We start from the raw sequence: 22,824 nt of genomic DNA on the forward strand, positions 1-22,824 counted from the left end.
TAACACCACACAATTTGAAAGTCATTTGCTGAAGATGGAAATTTCACATTTCTGTACCTATTTCATTGCTCTTCAGTATGTGTCCTCTGGAGCCACTGTTCTTTTCAGATTCAATTTCCTTGTCAGTGAAATGGGAAAGTAGCATCTCACTAACCACACTCCTGGCTGCCTAGGACACCAGTGCCTTAGTAACCCTTATTTGAGTCATCGGAGGGAGCCTTTGGGATGAATGCTTTGTGTTCCATGTTGTCTGGCAGATGACAGAGGAACTGGCATTTAGGAAAGAGCCCCCAGCAGACACACATGCAATGTAGGATGTCTGGAGCAGCTACCAGAACTGTGGATTGGCCTGGGAACCTCTTTAAGGAGAGAGCAGGAAACGTGCTGCTGGCTCAGGACACAGCCTTCCTGCTTGGAGATGACCACCAAGGTTGCTCAGCTCGTTAGCAACAGAATAGAAATGAGAGCCTACATCTCCCAATTACCAGCCAGGATGAAGCGGCCTCCCAGGCCTTCCTCTGTCATTCCAAATGGTATCACCACTTCCGCTTCCTCGCCGCCAGTTCATCCTGCATGCAGATGCCTGACTAATTCTCTTAAAATAGACTTTTAGACCAAGTCATTCCTCCACTCAAAAATCTTCAACATCTTAACATTGTATTCATAACTCTGTGATCCAATGACAAACTAACGATTCAGCCTTATCTTCCACAGTCTGAGCACAAGAGTCCTTCAGTGCGGCCGACTGGTTTACCTGGGTTGAGGACTTGTACTGCACATCTAGGAGGGCCATTCACATATGGTCACTATGAAGGTAATCCACTGGCAAGCATTCACTCTCCGCCCACCCACAATCAGGCTTCACACCTTTCTCATCCCCTGCTTTTGTTGTTATTGAGTGTTTAATTGCTTCAGGATCCACAGATTTTTTTTTAAATTTATAGAAAGGGTACCATTAACAAATGCCTCTATACCCTACTACCCATGATTAAGTGATATTTATCAAATTTTATATTTATCGTATTTATTTCCATTTCAACAAAATAAATATTACAGATAAAATTAAGTCCATTTCTTGCCCATTGTGATGGCTAGGTTCCTGCATCGACTTGGTCAGGTGATGATGCCCAGTTGTCCGGTCAGACGAGCACTGGCCTAACGATGACTGCTTTCATGGTTGATTTTATCTGTGATCAAGTACAGGCAGTGTCTTCTGCAATGAGAGTATCAATTTGTTGGATTTAATCCAATCAGTTGAATACTTTCAAGGAAAAGGTGATGATTTCAGTAGTCAGAAGGGAGAACTTTCATCTCTACTTCAGCCAGCCAGGTTCTCCTGGGAATTCATCAAATACCTTCATTGTTGTTGCCAGCTCACAGCCTGTTCTATGGAATTTGGACTTCTGCATCCCCACACTTGTGTGAGGCCCTTTTATAAAATCTCCTATTTACAGATATTGCCTGTTGGTTCTGTTTCTAGGGAACCCTGAATAATACGCCCATCTTCAGCTCCATTCTCTGCCTTCCCTCCCCCAGACTAACCACAATTGTAAATTTTGGATGCCTTTTTCCATACACAATATTGTACCAGTCAGGGGATCAGTTCCACAAGGTAGACATCTCTCTGGCTGGTTTAAGCAGGAAAGAAATGTACAAAGATATTTTATTGCTTCTGTTGGATTAGAGAATGAGGCATAGAGGGACAAAACCCCAAACCATATGCTAAGCTACTCTGGTTAAAACAGGCTGCTCCACTGCAGAGAACAAACCTCTTGATTTACGCCTAACGCCGGGTCCACCCACCCCACTTGATCACCTGAAAACATTGTACAAGGATCTGGACTCACGTGCCCCCATCCTCACCAACAAGGGCTCCTGTGCAGGTTGGCTTCCCTGTGGCATCAGATTCTGATTCAATATTTGCAACATAATGGCAGATCCAATGATCTGACTGGCAAAAACAAAAGGGCTGGCTCCAAGCTCAACTGGAATGCATTGGAAAGAAAAGAGATGGTTTGGAGTTTGTTTCACTTTATGCATTTTACTAAAATGAAGAAAAGTCAGTAAAAAAAAATATCTACGCAGTCCACTATAGGAAAATTGCAGCAACCCAGCTGCTCATTCAAAGCACACATTCTCTCAAATCAGAGAGAATAGGAACTAAGGACCTGAGCTGGTTGGGTGCCTAATTCTCTAAAGCAGACCCTGTTGTTGGAAACTGAATGCATCTGCTATTTTTCATGTGTTGCCATAGTTATTGACATTTTTCCCATTTGTTGGACTTCTTCAAATGCTATAATATCATGCCAGTATCAAAGATTTTTGACTTGTTGCTTTCTATTCTTCCAGATGTTCTAAGATTCCAAAATTAGTTATTTTTGTGCCCTCTAGGAGCACATGTACTTCTTACTAAACAAACATCCCCATAGAATGAATATGGAATTATCTGTCACACTAGATATAATTAACCATAATCAGTGGCCTAATGAAACCTGATCTTTGAATAGTTTCAATCAATCAGGCCCTTAAAGAGTTGGCCACCCATCTATAGCTTGCTAATTGGCAAATATGTGTTTTACATATGTTAGAGAGGAATGCAATTGTGGAGAATGGTTATCTCTTTATATACGTTCTGAGAGATGGCAGAAACCCAGAAAAGTCTTTTTTGGAGAAGGCATATTGCAATCGGCTCAGAGCTCAGCCAAATTAGAGAAATGAGAGGCATTAAGTGAGAGCTACAATCTGTCAAAAACTGCCATAGATGTTTGCAGAACGATCTTCAGATGCTCAAATAATGAAGGAAGTACCACTAATTGAGGTGGGGGTTGCGTTGCTCAAAAACAAGTCTTGTGAGAGGCACAGAGACTCTACGGCGTTTTGTCTTCCACCAGCAGCTCTGCATTTCCAGTCAATCGTCCATCGCTCCCGCTCTGCAAGGTCCCTGCTCGGGAAGACTTTGAAAGCAACCACCAGCAGAGGGCCAGCTCTGTGCTCAGACCACCTTAGGACCCGAAAAAAGTCGTTTGTAAAAATAGCTCTGGCCAAAGTGGCTAAGTAAAAAAAAAAAAAAAATGGTTCATGTTCACCTCTGGAAGATGAGGCTTTGGGTTGTCACAAAGAGGAACCAGTTTTGGGGAGTAAATATGTGGCAGTTACTCTTGCTCTCTCGTCTCTGTTGAAGCTTGCACAGAAACCCTGCAGCCTTATCTTCCCTTTTATTTTTTGTGTCAATAGTCACAAATCATTTTATTTTCTGTTCGGGTTGGAGATAATTGGATCACATGCATAAGAAAAATATAAATAAATGGGCTCATTCTGCTCTATTTCAGAGCAAAGTGCATGAAAGAGTAAATTCCTTGCCCTGTTTTTTTTTTTTCATCCTTTTGTCTGTAGTTGATGTCAGAGACACCACCATAGAAATTCATTGTTTTGTTCTAGATAAACCTGGGATTAAGTCACACATTAACGTGTATCAGTCTCTAACAGGTTAGGGTGAAACCTCTCATTAGCTCCAGCTTCCTCTGTGACAGCTGTTGGTGAAGTGGTAATTGATTAGATAAGGAATTTAATGGGGAGGGGGAAAGGGGAAATGAGGGACAGTTGCTCTTCTTGGGAAGAAAATCTCTTAATGGAGACTTCTGGCAGTGGAGCAGGGCATGATTACCTCTAAGGCTGAAATTAGCCCCCTAAAGACAGAAGTGGAAAAAAAGGGTGACAAGGACATGTCCATCTCTGGCCAGCACAGGGGTAGGTGGAATATCCTAAAGGACATTCTTCATTTCTTCTTAAAGACCCTTGTTCGGTGGATGAGCAGGCCTAGCAAGTAAGCCAAAATATTTGGCTCAAAAGTCCAAATTCTTAATCATTTGTGTAAAATTAAAACATATGCGCACAAAGCAAGGGCACACCATTTAAAAGGTTACCTTCAAATAAGAGGTATCCATTAAACATGTTAATATGATTGTCTATGGAAAAAGAAAAAATGGGAGTGCAGCATGAAAAGCAACAAAAAAATGAACATATTAATGAATAAGCAAACAAAAATAAAAGAGGAATTGTGAGCGTGTACCCAGTTTTGATACGTGTGATAAGTTGTCTGATTGACCCAGCCCTCTGTATGAGTGTGTGGGTGTGTGTTGTGGATTGTATCATCTCTCCCACAAGTCCTGACCCCAACCACAAGTCCAGTTCTGTGGTTGAGAATTCATTTGCAAATGGGATCTTCGAAGATCCTAATAAAATGAGGCCAAACTGATTGAGGGTTTGCCTTAATCCGATATGACTGGAATCCTTAACCAAAGGAAACTTGGACATGCTAGTAGGACTGAGGCAAAGACGAGAAAAACAGGTGGCCATGCGGTAGAATATGGCCAGCAAACTCCCACTAGGACACTGCAGACTACAAAGGAAGCAGGATCCTGCCCATACCTGGACCTCTAGCCTCCAAAACTGTGAATCAGTAAAGTCCTGGTGTTTAAGCCAAACTGGGTGGTTTTTGTCATAGCGTCCCTGGAAAACCAAGACAATGCACAACAAAAAAAAATCATGGTTCAAGATGGCAGTGACAGCTATGGTATTCTCTATATCAGAAGGTCCTGGAGGAACCAGAACCAAGAACAGATGGGGCAGGAAGAATCTGGATCTTAAAAAAAGTGTTGCTAAACCTTCTTGAGACTACCTCTCTGTTAGTCATTTAAATTATAGAAATAGAGCTCATAAAACATAAGCTCCACAAGGCTAGAAGTTTTGTTCAATGTCTAGAACATAGCCTGGCACATAATAGATGCTCAGTATTTATCGAATAAATGGAAAAAAAAAGGATCTAGGCGGCAATTTTCTCTTGGAAGTTCATGGTGAGATCGAGAGATTGAGAATATCTAGAGAGCAGCATCTGGCAGGAGCAGGTGTTGCGTAGCCAGCCAAATGGATAAAGGCAAAATACAACTGAGTCAGCCATCTGAGACAAGTCTCTTGCTTTTTAAATTTAGAATCCAAATTTTTCAAAGTGCAAATGTATTACCAATCATCATGTTTTTATATTAAATGTGGGGATCAACACATCAGGTGTCCAAACACGTCTTCCCCATTAATTTTCCTGCCACTTGGAGAAGGGAAGGGTACCCAATCTTTAATACTAAATCAACATAAGGAATTGATTTTAAATGCAAATGAGAAATTAGAATAACTCAAGCAAAGAAGATAATCTTAGAAATAGCTCTGTTTGCTTTTCACTGTAGCCAGAAATGTACCCTAGAACCTGACCAGCATCTAATTGCTAGGGCAGCACTAAATTAATGTTCAATCCCCACAAGACGTCCTAAATAAAATCTTCAGGGAGATATTTTAAAGTCAAGCACTTAGGAGCATTAAAATTGCCATCCACAACCCAAGTACAGGATGAGTTTTCTAAAGTTAGTGCCTCATCCAACACTAATTTTGTCTGTGCAACTTAACCAAGAAATGCACTATACTCTTTTTCCTTTTTCTCATATTTCCAGTTATGCCAGAAAAGATAAACTTTTAGCATACCAGAAGGTCTTCCTTAGTTGTTCCAAGTGACAGTTTGAATCTCATATAAAATATTCTGTCACCACTGAACATCTGGTCGGATCTCAGTTTCTTGGGGAGGAGGAGAAACACAACTGCCTTAGCCCAAGGTTCCAGTCTCAAGAGTCGGTAAGCAGATATTTATCACTTCATTTTAAAATTCATGCAGTGCCCACAGATGTTATTATATAATTACAGATCAAATGGCAGCCAGTGTGTGAATCTTGAATTACTTGTCCTGGAACAGATAGAGCTATTTATAATCATCTTGAGGCCGGGCACGGAGTAATGTGGACAAGACAGACTAATTTCTAGCTCTCAAACTGAGACTTAAATGAAGCATCATGAAGTAGCAGCTGCCAATTATGGGTGGAACAGTCCACACTGCCCACACAACCACTGGTGAAAATGCTTTTAGAGCTGTGGCCTCAGAGAAGGGGCTAAGCCTTTGCAGGGAATTGTTTTGCAGGGCATGGCTTTTAGCAATAAACTACCAGTTATTGCTGGCAGAGAGAGAGGGGTGGAGTTGAAAAGCACCCTAAGGCCTCTTCTCTTTTATTCACTTCCTGTGTTCAGTATTTTGACTTGAGTGGACTCTAAAAGAGAAATGTTAGAGAAGGCAGAGGCTCAGTGAGATGAATAAAATAATTAGTTCTTTCCATATTAACAGTGCTTGGGTTTATTTCTAAGGAGGGAAATTTGAGAAGTAAAGCAGGCATATATAGTTAATCCTCATGATTTATGCATTGCATAATTGTAAATTCACTTACTCATGAAAATTTATTTGTAACTCCTAAATCAATACACCACGTGCTTTTCCAGTCATTTGCAGACATCCACAGAATGGCAAAAGGTTTGAGTTACCTGATACCTGCATTCCCATTTGAGGTCAGACAAGGTCCTCTCTGTCTTCTTATTTTAGCTGTATACTGTAAACAAGTGCCTTTTTCGTGGCATACTTAGCGCCACGTTTTTCACATTTTTGTTATTTTTGCTTGTGACTTTGCTGTGTAAAGACAAAGAAGAAGATACATGATCTGTAACCCAGAGAAAAATGAGTCAATAGAAACTGACCCAGGCATAACGAGAATAATGGCATTAGCAGAAAAGGATTTTAAAACAGCTATCATAAATATGGCCACATATTTAAGAAAAACATGAGCATGATGATGGAACATTTAAAGAATCTTAATAGAGAAATGGACTATGAAAAAGAACAGAGTGGAAATACTAGAACTGAAAAATACAGTGTCTGAAACAAAATATTTATTGGCTGGATCTAACAGCAGTTTTGACTCTGCAGAAGAAAAGATCAATGAAAATTGAAGCCTGAGATACAGAAACTATTCAAACTTCAAGGAGAGAAAAAAAAAGATTTACTAAAATGAACAGAGCCTCTGTGACCTGAGAGGGGAAAAATAAAGTGGATTAATATACAAATAATTGGAGTCCATGGAATAGAAGAAAGAGATTAGAACAAAAAAAAATTTGAAAAAACAATGGTCAAAATATTCCCAAATTTGATGGAAAATAGAAACCCACAAGCCTTCAGGCAGAATAAACACAAAGAAAAATCACACTAAGGCACATCCTAATCAAATTGTTGTGATTTAGTGATAAAAAGATAATCTTAAAAGCAGCTAGAGAAAAATTATTTAAATACCTTGCCTAAATGTAACAGGTTGAATTATGTATCCCAGACAAACAAAACAATACAAAACAAAATGCATTCTTAATCTTAATCCATTCCTGTCAGTGTAAATTCATTACAAACTGGACCTATGGATGAGGTGACTTCAGTTAAGGTGTGACCCATCTCAGTCAAGATAGGCTTTGGTTAGGATTACTAGTGTCCTTTATAAGCAGAATGAAATTCAGAGAGAAAAGCCACAAGAAAAAGTCAAAAGTCAATGGACCCTGGAAGAGAAAGGAGGTACCACCATGTGCATTGCCATGGGACCGAAAAGCCAAGGGTCAGGGATTGCCAGCAGCCAACCCCAGAATACCACAATCTTCAGAAAGCATTGCCTTGCTTAACATGTCTCAGTTTTTTACTTCTTTTAGCCTCAAATCATGAGCACAGAAATTTTCATTGTTTAAGCCCACTCTTTGTATGTTATTTGTTTTAGTAGCTTGGAAACTAAGGTGCTGAGTCATACAGGTGGTAGATGAGGGAGCTTAGATGGGAACTCGGAAGTCTCGCTCCAGGGTCTATATCCTTAGCCATTATGCCATGGTACTCTTCTTCCCCAAACATAATTATGAGGTGCTGTTTATGCCATAGCAGAGACAGCCAATGTTATGGAAAAGTAGCACAGGAGCATCTACCTAAGGATAAGGGAAAGCTTTTTCAGGAGAAAGGAACATGCTACAGGTCTGGAAAGAGTTATAAGAGTCAGATGGGTCTGGGGAAGGAAGGAAGCATGGGGGAGCACATTCCAGGCACAAGAGATCGTGGTTGGAGAGACGTAGTGATTGAAAGGGTCTAACTCCTCTTGGATAAGAAGTAATGAAATCAGAATATGAATTCAGAAGAAAGAGGATCTTCAGTGAGATACATAATAAAAAATAAAACCATTCTGTGATAGAAATAAACCTAGAATGTATTGACCACCTCTGTTCAGAAGTAGAATTTGAGCAAATCTATTCTTCAATCAAGCAAAGAAAAGTCTGAGGACTTCAGTCATATAAGATTAAAGCCCACCCTCATTCATTTTGGGCACAATTTAAGTAATATCTTCAAAGGTCCTAATTTACAAATGGGTTCAAACCTACAGGACCAGGGGTTGGGACCTGGTATACTAGTTTGAAACTGTTGTTACCCTAGAAAAGCCATGCTTTTCAATTCTGATTTTATATTGTTGGGTGGGATCTTTTTTTTAAATATTTGTATTGAGAAACCTTCACATACATACAGCTCATGCATGGTATAACACCAATGGTTCACAATCTCATCACATAGTGGTGTATTCAACACCATGATCATTTTCAGAACATTTTCATCACTCCAGAAAAAGAAATAAAAAGAAATAAAAATAACTCATACATCCCATACCCCTTACTCCTCCCTCTCATTGACTACTAGTACTTCAGTCTACTCAATTTTTTACCGTTTATCCCCACTATTATTTGTTTATTATCCTTATTTTTCACTCTTCTGTCCATACCCTGGATAAATGAAGCATCAGACGCAGGTTTTCACAATCACATGGCCACATTGTAAAAGCTATATCATGATGCAGTCATCTTCAAGAATCAAGGCTACTGGAATACAGCTCAACAGTGTCAGGTACTTCCCTCCAGCCACTCCAAAATGCCCTAAACTAAAGCAGGTTATCTATATAATGCATAAGAATAACCTACAGGATAACCTCTTAACTCTATTTGAAATCTCACGACCACTGAGATTTTGTCTCATTTCTGTCTTCCGCCTTTTGGTCAAGAAGGCTCTCTCAATCCCATGCTGCTGGGACCTGGCTCATTCTGGGAGTTCTGTCCCATGTTGCCAGGGAGATTTACACTCCTGAGACTCATGTCCCACATAGTGGGGACGGCAGTGAGCTCACCTGCCAAACTGGCTTAGAGAGAAAGGCCACCTATGAGCAACTTCTTAAAGAAGTTCTCTTTGGAAAAAAAAAAAAAAAGAGAGACATTCTCTGGAGGTGACGCTCAGGCATAATGGTAAGTAGGTTTAGATTCTCCTTTGCAGGAATAAGTTTCATAAGGGCAAACCCCAAGATCGAGGGCTCAGTCTATTGAATTGTTTGTTCCTTACTGCCTGCGAGAATATTAGAAATTCCCCAAATGAGGAAGTTGAATATTTGGGGTGGGATATTTTTTATTAGGTTGTTTTTAGGATGTGACCCACCCAATTGTGGGAGGGACCGTTTCATTAGACACGTACCATGGATATGTGTCTCCACTCATTCAATGTGGGTCACTTACTGGAGTCCTTTAAGAGGGAACCATTTTGTAAAAATGCTGCAGCGTCAACACAAGACTCAGATGTTTGGAGATAAAGAAAGTAAATGACCCTAGGGAAAGACCAGCAGACACCAGCCACATGTCTTTCCACTGACAGAGGTGTCCCGGACTCATTGGCTTTTCTTAAGTCAATGTGTCTCTTCCTGGATGCCTTAATTTAGACATTTTTATGGCCTTAAAACTGTTAACTTGTAACCTAATAAATCCCCTTTATAAAAGCCAACCATTTCTGGTATATTGCATTCTGGCAGCATTAACAAACTAAAACACATGGACATGTCTTTTGTCAGGGACGTGATTCAGTCCCGAGCAGGCTGTGACGAGGTGAGACAGAAAACAAGCAAGTACAAGAAAGTCTGCTAAGTGCTTCAATAGAGACTGATCACTGGACACCTGTTCCATATTTGATTCTGCCAAAGGCAAACCTTGAGACGGGATTTGAGTGCAAGCAGTTTATTTGGGAGGTGATCCCAAGAAACACTGGTTGAGTGTGGGGAGATGAGACAGGGACAGGAAGGAGTGTTAACACTGTGGGCACCTGGGATTCACCTCACTGGAGACCACTGGGAGACCGTATGGTACTTGCCTCCAAGTTGTCCTGCCAAAGGGTGAGGAGCTGGAGATTTAACCCCCATCTTCCACCCATTACTGTTGAAGGGCCACTCAGAACATGCTGGTCCCCCAGCTCTTGCAGTTGGCCTTGTGTCTTTGGGCAGAAAAACAGATGCAAGGGTGAGTGTGCCCTTAGGCAGAGTGAAGGGTCCAAGGAGGCTTGTCGTAGGTGCTGGTGCCCACACTGAAGGCTGGCTGCAACGTGCGCGGGTCTGGGAAGGAAGTCAAGGAGATGAGCAGCCCAGTGACGGAACACCACTCACCTCATGTACCGGGACTACTTGCAGGTGTGCTTTGTTCCCCACCAGATCCGAGCTCCTCAGGAGCAGCGATCAGACCTTACTCATCACTCTATCCAACCAACCTTTCTCAAGCAATTTTTTCCTTTTGTGCTGGACTGGAAGAATCTAAGACCAAGAAACTCATGAAGGCAGCAACTGCTTTATCCCCTTTCTTGCTTCACCAAGAGAAGACCACCAAGAAAGAATGGCCAAGATGAAACTATTGTTACCCCAAGGAAACTGTTTTTAAAAATTGCCAGGGATGTAGGCTTGAGTGATAGAGGCTTTATTTATTTAATACTTCTGTTATTTTTGTACGAAAGAAAATATACTCATTTTTAAAATTTCAAATGCATAAAAGGTACATCTTAGAAATGAGATCACATTACAGATGCCAATGTAGCCTATTTTTAAAAAATATTAACAATATGTTGTGGGGACCATTTATATCCACACATACATATCTAAAAGACCATACGAGATTGAATATGGGTCAAATTTCATGGTCTTCTTTTTCACCTCTATTTATCTATGATTTTTAGAAGAAGTTAATACAAGGAAATATTTGCTTATGTTCTTCAGTTCCTTGGATACTCTTTGCACTTTCTTTGAAATAGGATGCCTTTAGCCTAGAGTGGTTGTTCAAGCCAAGGCAAAGGCAGGATGGGGTCTGAGAGCCAGTTCTCAGGAGCAGAGTCTCTGTGGGGTGCAAAGTCCTTCTCGTCCTACCTCATACTGACATCTACTGGCCATCTGGAGGTCAGCCTTGGGAGCAACTACTCAAAATGGAGAGAGTCGCTGGGTTGTTTTCCCTGAGTAGCCTGTTCATAATTTGTACTCCATTTTTCAAAGCTTTTACCAAGATAGATACCAATCTGTTTGGGTAGCTATGTCCATAATCGAATAGCTGTAGTTTGGGATGTTGTCTTTCCCAATTTCTATTTCATTTATGGCTGCTGCTTGCAATTGGTTGGGTTAGTTATAACCACTCAGCACCATCCTGGGAGTGCTTGCGGTGGGGAAAAAAAACAGATGAATGGGAAACTTTCACACACCGTTACCTAGTTCCCTTATTTTAAAAATCCGCCAGTGCCTGTGCTCAGCAGAACAAATAGAAGGGGCCCTGGGAGTGGGCGACACAGAGAAATGGCTCTGAGACTAAACTGCCATGCGCCCGCTCTTTGTGGCCCATTATGCTCTGTCCCAGCCGCTGCTGTGACTGTATAATAATCAGCCCCATCACAGAAACTTGAGTGACAAAAAAATTATTTCCCATTCTGGAAAATAGCTTAGAATTGTAGGGTGAGCATCTAGAACCCAAGTTTCTAAAAGAGAAACTCCCCAGGGAGAATAATCTTCCCAGGCCCCTGCTCGCATGTCACCCTAGGCTTTTGTCCCATCTCCGACATTGTGGTCCCAGAAAGAAATTAGATTTCAAAGTCCCAGGAATCAGAGTCAAATGCCTCTCTTCCTCTGTCTATGTGAACACGGGTGAGCTCTGAGACCTTCCCATACTTCATGTTCCTCAACTGTAAGTTCTGAATAAAACCATAGAATGAAAAATGTAGTGGGGAGGATTGAAAGGAAACGCTCTTGTCAAATGCCAACAGAGGGATTCAGCAGGTGGCCCTGCCTCTGTTCCCTCTTCCCTGCTGAATGGGACCCGGACTTCCCCATCCCAGCCTCTCCCCATGCCCCTCCAATCAGAATAGTTCCCTCTACTCCAAGGACACTATGCTCAACAAGCTAATCAGTGACCTGCTGATTATTTTTCTGTCCTCATTTCATTTAACTCCTCAGATTCCACGATACCCATTTACTCAGTTCTCCTTCACCCATTCCTTCTCAGACTCCTTTGTTAGCTTTTTTGCAGAGCTCAGTCCTAGACCCCCTCAACTTTCCTCTTTGCACTCTCTACTCATTGACCTCCTGCACCTTCTAAATATCATCTACATGACAATAACTCCCTCTCCCTGAGCTCCAGGCTTACATATCCACCTATTTGCAGGACATCTCTTTTGGAGGTTGGGCTGGACATCTTTTATGGGCCATCTCATTCTTTCAGTCTACCTTTTATTTCCAGCTGTTGCCACTGTGACCAGCTGTGCACGGGAGGAGCTGCCAGCACCTCACCCCTGGGGGTCCCCACATCCTCTGCTTTATGCCCTGGGACTTACCTGGATATGTGCAGGGGCCACTCCCTCAGCCAGGGTGGGGCAATCTTATCCCTGGGAGATGGAGGAAGTTGACATGCTCGGGGCCACCCTTGAGAACGAGGAATGGGAGCTGATGGACAGACACTGCCTTTCTCTTCGCCAGCAGGGAAGCCCAGATGCCTACAGTAGGAACCAGCTCAATAGCATACCCTTGGATTGGCTTTCCTCCTTCCCAGCTACTGAGTTCATTTCCCCCAGTCCATTATCTGCATATATGCTCACAGGGTCTGCTGTCAGGGGAAATCCAAGCTAAAGCAAATGTGCAATTGGCCTCTCAAACATGACAGGACATTCTTTTAGCCATATTTCTCCGAGCCTGCCCATCTTGACAAACAGAACCAGCAACTACCCAATTCCTCAAGTTGGCTACAATCTCTCACCTCCGTCCATCAGCAAGAGCTACCAAATATTCCTCCATAGCGGGGAGTTATTATTTCATGGGTGCAGAGTTTCTGTTTGAGGTGATGAAAAAATTTGAGTGATGGATGTTGGTGGTGGAAACACAATAATGTAGATATAAGTGATACCACTGCACTGTACAGTTGGAAGTGGTTCAAATGGGAAAATCTGGGTTGTATATATGTTACTACGATAAAAAGTTAAAAATACTTTCCAAGTTTGTTCTTTCTCCTTTCCCCACCAGCACCAATATTGTCGAAGCCACCATGATAGCAGTCTCCTGCCTTATTTTCCTCTTTTCACACACATGGACTGGGCGATAGCTGTTATTGTTCACATTACTCAGACAGAGAGACACACTGCCATGAATTGATTTCTCATCTAACTCAAGTATAAGCTCCTTGAAAGCAGGGGTTATATCTAACATAGCAAAACTCCAGCTATCCTGGAACCCTCAGAAAATGAGTCCTTCTGAATAATAAGTCCTCCTAAATAAATCGCTAACACGAACATTTCCAATTTCAGAATCATCTTCATTTTAAGAGAGTTTGGATGCAAATATGTAGTATTTAGGCAATAAATAGGCAGGCCTTGGGTGACTGCTCAGGCCAAGCACTGTGCTAAGTATAAAGGATGCAATAATAAACAAGATGACATGTTCCCTTAGTGGGGAAGGAAGCAGGCCATTAGAATATTGTAGAGAGGATCATAGAGGGTGCTACTGGGAGATAAAATAGGGACACCAAACCCAGGCTGTGTGAGAGGGGAGATGGAATGTCACAGAATATTTCCTGGAAGAAGTGACATCTAAGCTGAGACCTGAAAGATAAGTAATAGTAAAATGAAGAGGTTGATCAGATATGGGAGGGGTGGAAATGCAGGAAGGTCAACTCATGTGGACCTGTTGACTTTACAGTTTGTTGCACATGTTCATCATCCTCTTAAATAGAATATCCTAAATGTGCTATCCTGCAGAAAGCATGCACAGCTCTATCACTTGCCTCCACTTGTTAATTTTCCCACTGTTTTGCCACTAACTGGTCTTTTTCCCAATAATCAATCAATCACACAGCATGCGGGGAGGATTTCTTGCGGTTTCTCTTGGGGCCACTTGCAGAGAAATCATTTAGGAGTGTGTCAAAATGCAGAGCCCCAAACTCCAACTGAGACCTCAGAATCATCATTTCTGGGGACAGGACTGGGCATCTGAATTTCTGGCAGTCACCCTAGCTGATTCTTAAGTACCTTCAAAAGTTAGAGAATCACCATTCTAGGGGCTCTAACTTGGGCCTTTGGGTAATGCATTGCTGGAAAAGTGACAAGGTATCATCAGAAGCCCTTTCTTAGTCTGATAGTCGACAGGGTAGACGACCGATCCTTGGCCTTCTCCCTCGTCATGCCTTGCTCTCATCCCTCCCGAGTCACCTACGATATCCACTGTCTCCTTGAGGGGTAGCATGACTTCGTGGTCACCTGGGTGCTGCCCCCACTGTATGTGAAAGAACCCTGCCTCCCGTCGTGGGCACCAATGTGCAGGCACCCTCACATCCTCCCCACCTGCACAGACCTGATGGATGAGCCTCTGCACTGCCTCCAGGCAAGTGGCTCACAAAGGACGCCCATCTCCATAGTAGGGGCTACAGGCTGTATGTGATCCCAGGCCCACCCAGCTTCCCCAGCCCTCCCTCACCCCTTCTGCTGGACTCCTGAGCCTGTCAGAACCCCACACCCTGGACAGCTCCTGGACTGTAACTTTCTGCAGTCATCCCTCTCTTAGGGGTCCCTGCATAACTTTTCCACTGCTGTGCTGTGAGACCCCGTGGTACTGACCTTCCCCGGAGGGTGTGCTCTCAGCATCAGACACCAGTCGCTGGAAGAAGTTACCGAACTTCAAAAGACATGTGCAAGGGCACACCCCACCCCCACCCCCAGCACACTCACAGAGTAAAGAGGTGATCAGTTTATCCTTGTGACCCCAAAGACTATTCCATGGGACTCTGCTTGGCCCCTTGCCCTCCCTCCTGCTCTCCTTTGCTTCCTCTCTATTCCCTGAAGCCAGCTGTGAGGAAGAAGGCTAGGTCAGCGAGTCCTGCACCCAGCATATAACAGCTTTGGGACCTTCAGTAAGTTTTTTTTAACTGTCTTCTCCTCATTGCTCTGATCGACAGAAAAGGCATAACCACACCTAATTCACGTGCTTGCAATACAAATTAAACAAGATGCTTATAAGACACTGTTGAGGATTGAATCACATCCCCCACAAAAACCATGTTCAAGAAATAGGACTTTGAAGATGCTATTATTACTTAAGGTGTGGGCTCATTTATGAATAAACTCTTTGAAGATGCTATTTCGATGAGGCCAAATTGAAGCAGTGTAGACTTTAATCCATATGAGTGCAGTCCTTCTAAGGCAGGGGAAATTCTATGGACGGTCAGTCCATAGAAGCCAGAACAGAAACCAGAAATCAGCAGAAATCTGAGGAGCAGAAATGAGATCTCTTTGCTGTATGATGTAGAATAACTGGAACTCTGCAGACTGTCACAGAAAGTGAACCCTGCCCATTTGCCTCCAAAGCCATGAGACCGTAAATTCCCATCATTCAAGCCCAATGTGTTGCCTGTCTTTGCCACGGCAGCTCCTGCGGACTCGGACAGACACTTAACGCATTGAGATGCCGAAAGTACCTGCTGCCCACATGATCGCTGCCAGTCCCTCAGGGCACCCACCCCACAGGGCCGGCCTCCGCAGCTGGGTGCTGGGGGCTCTTTGGTTGAAACTCAGATTCCCCAGAAAGCAGAGCCTGAGGCACTGTGCTCACATGGTATTTTTTCTTAGTAAGGAAAGTCCCACGGAACAGAAGCAAGGGACAGGGGAGAGGAAGAGCTGAAGGCAAGACCTGTTAGCAAGCTGGCCTCTGCCACAGACTGCCTGACCCCAGGGATGGGGCCCCTGAGAATCCTGAGGAACCTCGGCTCTGGTCTGCCCCTTGGAGGGGAGAGGGAAGAATGCATCCCTCAGTCTCTTCCCGATTCCTCAACCATTAGCTGAATAGAGCATTAGCTTCCCGCATTTCCAGGTTGTGGACACGTGGGGGCGGTTCTGAGCAGCGTGCTATAGACAGCGGCAGGAGTCTGAGGGTGGGGATGAGAGGCCCAGGAGTCCGAGAGAGACCTGGTCAGGTCCCAATCAGATCCACGTGCAGAGAACCCAGGAAAAGGTGAGGTCTCCACGAAACTGAATTAGAGCCTAGCAGCCCTCTGATACAGCCTTGTCCCCAAACCCAATTGTCCTATAATGCCCTCTGGCTCTCTCTCCTTTTTTCCTTCCTTAACTTGACTTCTGCTATGTCTGCATTTCTCAACTGTGAAAGGAAAGTTTGAACTTTTGAGGATATCATCAGCCAATATGTATTCTTCCATTCCACCAGGAAAATCAAGCACACCCCAAACACAAGTCTGATCTCTAGGGCCCCCTCACTCTTCTAAAGCAGGTTCTACTACAGAGGGCTGTTGCTGCTGCTGCTGTTTGAGACCTGGGGACACTGAAAATCCCAGAACTCTTCAGATTTGCTGCGTCCCACTATTCCAGGCAACAAGAGTTTCCCACACACACTTTATCTCCCACAGTGTCCATCACATGCCTTACACACTGTAAACAAGGATTGATTGAGCAATGCTCCTAGAGAAGAAATATCATCAAATTAAAAGCAAATGAACTGCACTAGCAGGAAAACAAATAGCTCATTTATGTAACATGCCTGAAGCTGTACAGCAATTCAAAAGCAACAGAACCAAACTGCAAGACGCCCCACAATGGAGTCCATGCATACGCCATGATGGAGGCAGGGTGTGCCCGCGATGGAGGCAATGTGTGCCCACAACAGAGGCAATGTATTTGAGGACCTCTGGGTCACAGGGTGTCCCAACAGGAAGAGCCTACTGAGTCTTTCATCCACACAAGGAGATCCAAATCTAGGGCAGCGCTATTCTCCTAACTTCCTGCTCTATCTAATTCTGCAAGGCACCAATTCTTCATGCCATGGAAATTAGGTCTCCCCAGTTTCAAGGTTGTAGCTTTCTGAAAAAGGATGCGGGATGAGGCTCCACTGACTCCACTATTTATTACCCAGTCTGACGATGTCCTGCAAGAGGCCCAGCCTAACTTACCAGGTGCCTAAACTTGAAGATAACTGCAAGGCTTTTCCTTGCAGCCCTTTCTCAGGGACAGAAGCAATGAGAAGGGTTAAGCTAGCTTTAAACTCAGTAAATCATTTCTGAAAGGTGAGTGGGGTCTTACACCTGTGCTATCTCTCTCTCTGCAGCCCTCCTGAAGCCTGCTCTGTAGTAAGCCTGAGAGTTAGTGGATGGAAGTCCTGGAGGAGATGGCTATTGTTGCTCCCCGCAGCCAAGAAATCCTCAGCCCCAGGCTATTATGTAAAAGCAGCTGGACTGAGGAACCACCCACAGGGCAGACCCCCTGGGTGAGTGGACCCCAACACAGGATACATGGGAGTCAGGTGTCCCACAAAAGAAGATTGTCCTGCTGCTAAGAAAACCATAGAGTTTTCTGACCCCATCAGTAACGTCTCAAGGGCAGGGAGGTGTAGGGTTGGCTGTGGAGGTTGGGAGGGCAGGCCCTTCACTTCTGCTTTGGTGTACTTCCCAGGGAGTAAGCAGTGATTACAACTCCATCCATTGTGTTCCTGGGCTCTAGGCCAAAGGACAAATCCTGTACCCAATGGCCTTACCTGGGGGATGGAGAGAAGGAGGGTCCTGCAGCAGCTGGGAAAACCCCAATTCCTCCCTCTGAGATCCTCAGGTCTAAAATGCCAAGAAAGAATTGTGAGCTGAGTCACTCACTGAGCTTTTACAGTGTGCTGGCCCTGATTCTGGATGCTTCATTCCCATTCTCTCTAACTTTCATGCCAGTTCTATGAGATTGGGGTTGGAGAGGCTCAAGCATCTCAGAGAGGAGAACTGTATTAGTCTTCTAGAGTTGTTGGAACAGTGTACCCCAAACAGGGTATTTCTGATTCCCATAGCTGCTGTTCAAGGGACACCCAAAGAATTTCATTCATGTTCAAGGATGGAGCTGCTATTGCTGTAGATGGGTATATGCAGAAAATATTTTAGATTCCCAGAGTTCCCATAACAAAGTACCACAAAGTGAGGGGCTGAAATACCAGAACTGTACTGTCTCATGATTCTGGAGGTCAGAAGTCCAAAATCAAGGTGCTGACATGGCCATGATCCCTCAGAAGTCATTGGAAATAATTCTTCTTTGCCTCTCCCCTGGCTTCTGACAGTGGCCAGTATTCTTGGCTTGTGGGAATAATATTACATCAATACCTGCTTCTATCACATGGCCATCTCTCTCTCTCTCTCTCTCTCTCTCTCTCTCTCTCTCTCTCTCTCTCTCTCACTTTCTCTCTCTGTCTCCCTATGTCCAAATTTATTCTCCTTATAATTACACCAGTCATATCAGATTAGGGCCCACCATAATCCAGTTTGGACTCAACTAGTCACATCTTCAAAGATTTTATCTTCAAATAGGGTCACACTCATAGGGCTGAGGCCTAGGACCTGCATATGTCTTCTGAGGGACACAATTCAATCCCTAACAGGACTTGACTTGCCCAGTTCCACCACTGGTAAGTGGCAGAACTTGGATTTGAACCCATGTGGGGTCTAATTCTCAAAAGACACCAACAGTGAAGGTTATCCTCTATCTGGAGAGAGAGTCAGGACTTCACACTCAGAGACACAAAATGGAAGCAAGTGGAGGTGGAGCAGTAGAGAGTCCCAAACACATCCTTTGATTGTCTTCTGTTGGTTGTAGCTTGTGTTTATGGCTGGGATGTGGCACCCTCTTCTGCCATGGCTCTCCCTCTACTCTCCTTGCCCAAGAACATCATGTCCAGGAGGGCAGGACATTATATGATTTTGATTATTGCTGGATTCCCCATGCCTAGACCGCTGTCAGGTTATAGTAGGTTCTCCATAAGTATATGTTGAATGAATAAGTCAATTAATCTACAAATTGATGGAAGGGCTACTTGGACAGGCTAGGAACTGAACAGACCAAAGCACCTGAGTCCACCTATTACATATCATGTAATCAACCCAAAACTGGCTTTTATTGTAGTCATTTTGGACATCCCTACATTGTATGTTTCACGCACACATGTCATGCACAGGTACATACACGTTCACACACATGCACAACCATGAACAACCACATGCACAAACACCACCATGTGCACACACGCACACACTACCTACCCACTTCTCAAATTACAGGCAATGAAATGTACTGGAAAGGGCATGGGCATTGGGTTGAGAAGCTTCTCAATAAATACAGTTTCGTTCCTATTCCAGTCCCTCCAACTCCAAACATCTCACTGGGGAGAAAAGGACATAATTCATTGCTCCTGAAATATAAAATTTTATCTGCATATGAAACCTCTCAAAACTGAAAGGAAAACAAGGCTATTTTTCCTTTCTATATTTTGCAATCAGCTCAGAAAGGAGTTTGAGAAAATCTCTATCCATCTGCTGCCCAGCATTCACTCAGCTGAACATTGCTCAGTCAGGGTTATGTGAAGCTGAAGAAATAATGAAAATGCACAGAAGACCTCATCCCAACCCACACTGCTGATCAATTTCCAAAAGGGCATTCTTGCCAAATGGCCTTTTGGCTTCACCAACTTGAACAACTTTCCTGCTCACTGCCTAGAAGAAGAGTTCTGGCAGGAAAAGGAATTCGTGGTGTAAGTCCCACATGGCATTTCATTCCAATAGACTCGGGGTGGAAAACAATTACTACGAAGCAGGTAAAGCTTACCTGTGGTGCCCGGATCAATCACAGTAAGCATTCAAAGAATTCTAGAAACTCCAAGATGCTTTCTTCCCATCCCTTGCTCCATTCTGAGGACCCCATGATAGAACATGCTAGTGGAGGGAACCACATACTGAGGATGAGATGTTTTTCAGCACCTTTTAAAGCCTGAAGTTTAGCAATGGATGGAGGGAGGCACACTCCCCAGTGTCCTTGATCTTAATGCAGTTGGTCACCAGAAAAACATGCTTTGTGGGTTATTGCCACATCAATTTGGTTATAAATGCCCACCAGAGTCCCAAATAACTAGTTGTCAGCCCCAGGGTATAGTGACCTCATAAACAGTCCATGCCTAATATGGACTTCATTGGAAGGAAAGAGAGGGGGAAGCCATAACATGCCCAAGGCAATTCTGGAAAGAAAGAGGGATGCAAAAAGAGAGTCCCAATAATCTTGAAAATAAGCATGGATTCCAGCCTTTGGAATGAAATGGCCTGGGGTGTCCAGTATAGCCTCTGCAGAATGGAGAAGTCTCTGAGACCAAGCAGTTGTAGTACTTTAAGTATACCATCCCACTGTCATCCCTCCATGGTTTCCAATGGGAAATTTTAATCTTATTGAGGCTCCCTTGTACATGATACCCTGCTTCTCTCTTGTGGCTTTCAGAATTGTCTCTTTAACTTTGGCATTTGACAAGTTAATTAGAACATGCTATGATGTGGTTCTTTTTGAATTTATCCTGTTTGGGGTACTTTGGGCTTCTAAGATGTGTATAGTCATGGCTTTCTTTGAATTTGTGAAGTTTTCAGGAATTATTACCTTGAATATTGTCTCTGCTTATTTTCTTTTTTTCACCCTCTGGGACCCCCACAATATACTTAAGAGCATCCCACAGGTTTCTCAGGATTCTTTCTTCTTTTTTGTACCTCAGACTGATTTCAATTGTTCTATCTTCAAGTTCTCTGATTTGTCCTTCTGCCAGCTTCCATGTGCTGTGGAACCCTCTAGAAAAATTTTAACTTCTGTTACTATAGTCTCCAGCTCAGTTTGGTCCCTTGGCATAATTTTCAACTATTGATTTTCTCTTTGCATTCATCTATCTTTCCTGGTTTCCTTCCGTTCTTTGTCCTTTTTTTCCCTTTAGCTCTTTGAACATATTTAGGACCAATTTTTAAAAATCTTTGTTGGAAATGTTCCAGGTCTGATCCTCCTCCTTCCTGGTTTCCAATATTTTAATCTTCATGTTTGCCTGGGCCATTGCTTCCTGTTTCCTTGTATATTTTGTAACCTTTCGTTGCAGCCTGGACATTTTGATACTTTAATGTGTTATTGCTGGAAATTAGACTGAAGCATCTGTTCCTTAAGTTTGTACTCAGCTAGTGTGCTATGACAGGGTTTTCCTTGAATCCTAGGAGCTAAAAAGAAGGAAGAAGAGAAGGAGAAAAAGAAAACATCTTCCCCAGTCTTAGCAGATTGACCAGTAGGAATGCTCTCCTTCTGAGCTCCCCCTGCGGAGCTTGAAGTGCAGTCCCAAGGCCAAAGTGTGGGGGCTGCCCTGATTCTTCCTGTGCCTGTGTCTTGCCTTGAGCATGTGCAGGCGGCCCTGGGAATTCCCCCTTTTACAGGGGATGAATGCCCCCTCTTCCCTAGGAAACCGTTTCCTCATTATCCCAGACACTGCACTGTATGTCTACAGCAAGCAAACCCCTGCCCCAGGCAGACACGAGATTGTTTTCCCACAGTGTTCTGTAGGAGAGCTCGGTGAGCTGCCATCTACCGGCGGGACAGGTTCTGGGACAAGTCCCTAGGGCCATGACCGGAGAGATGAAGCCAGACGTACACATTTCCAGTATGTGCACAAGGGTGACTCTGCTCCCTCTGTCCAGGACCTGGGATCAGCAGTGGGAGCACAGGCTGGCTCCGTGCCAACCCAGTAAGAGGTGGGGGAGGGGCCGGCCAGGCAACCTGAGATCCTTCTACTTTTAAGTGGCCTTTTTCATTTGGCACTCCCCCTGTTCCTGCAGTCCTTCAACTGTTTTCTGGCACTTTGAGAAAGATGCTTCCGCCAGTTCTTACTAATTGTTCTGAGCTTCTGTGGGGAGACAGAGCCCTGGGCCTCACTGGGTTTTGTTACAGGTTAAATCATGTCCCTCCAAAAGACATGCTTAAGTCGTAACCTCTGGTCCTGTGAATGTGACTTCATTGGAAACAGGGTTGTTGCATGTGGAATGGGCAAATTCAAATGAGTGACACGGGAGTAGGGGGTGTTCTAAGAAGAGAAGAGACAGACCAGAGGCAAAGAGAACAGAAGCCATGTAATGATGTCGGCAGAGATGGAACCCGTGATTGCCAACAAACCACCGGACACTAGGAAGACTCAAGGAAGGATTCACCTTGACAAGTTTTGGACTTCTGACTTCCAGAACTGTGCGGAAATAAATTTCTGTTGTTCCAAGCCCCCCATATGTGGTCACGGCTGCACAGGCCCCTCCTCCTTCTGACTTCTCCCACTCCAGTGCTGCACTCTGAGCTCCCCCTTTCCCAGCACCCGCCTTCAACCCCCATCCTGGCTGCAGACCCCAGCAGGCAGCTTCCACTCAGGGCTCAGCCACCCTCTAAGAGCCTGGCCACAAGCACATCCACTCTAAAATGCCAGGCATAGCTCTCCTCTTTCTAGAGCCCTCTCCCAGCTTGCAGCCAGATCCCATCTGCAGCCTCTGACGCTCAAGGTGGAAGGGCTTTGACTGCTTTTTGATAAGCGAGCCCCCAACTGCACGCCCTGGAAATAAGTCTGAGTAACAGAGTCAGGCAGGTCATTAAAAGTACTGCAAGGTCAGAGCATCAACTAGTTCCATCCCCTATCCCAGAGTATCGACACGGAATAATCCAACACGGAAAAGTTAAAAAGGGCAGAACCCAAATACCCCTAAAGATTGGGAGAAGGA

General features: G+C 43.9%; 1 long non-coding RNA gene across 2 annotated transcripts; it reads right to left on the reverse strand.

Annotated features, from left to right (window-relative positions):
* Positions 1-1,026: 1,026 nt before the first annotated feature.
* Positions 1,027-20,167, reverse strand: LOC143648084 (uncharacterized). Of its 2 annotated transcripts, XR_013158354.1 has the most exons (4): positions 19,886-20,167; positions 17,790-17,862; positions 1,864-1,985; positions 1,027-1,213 (listed from the first exon to the last, which is right to left on the reverse strand). It is a non-coding gene; the product is annotated as an uncharacterized LOC143648084 (long non-coding RNA). The 2 variants fall into 2 exon arrangements; XR_013158353.1 differs by lacking the exon at positions 17,790-17,862.
* Positions 20,168-22,824: the final 2,657 nt, after the last annotated feature.

The sequence above is a fragment of the Tamandua tetradactyla genome, chromosome 10, assembly GCF_023851605.1.
Source record: "Tamandua tetradactyla isolate mTamTet1 chromosome 10, mTamTet1.pri, whole genome shotgun sequence".
NCBI lineage: Eukaryota > Metazoa > Chordata > Mammalia > Pilosa > Myrmecophagidae > Tamandua > Tamandua tetradactyla.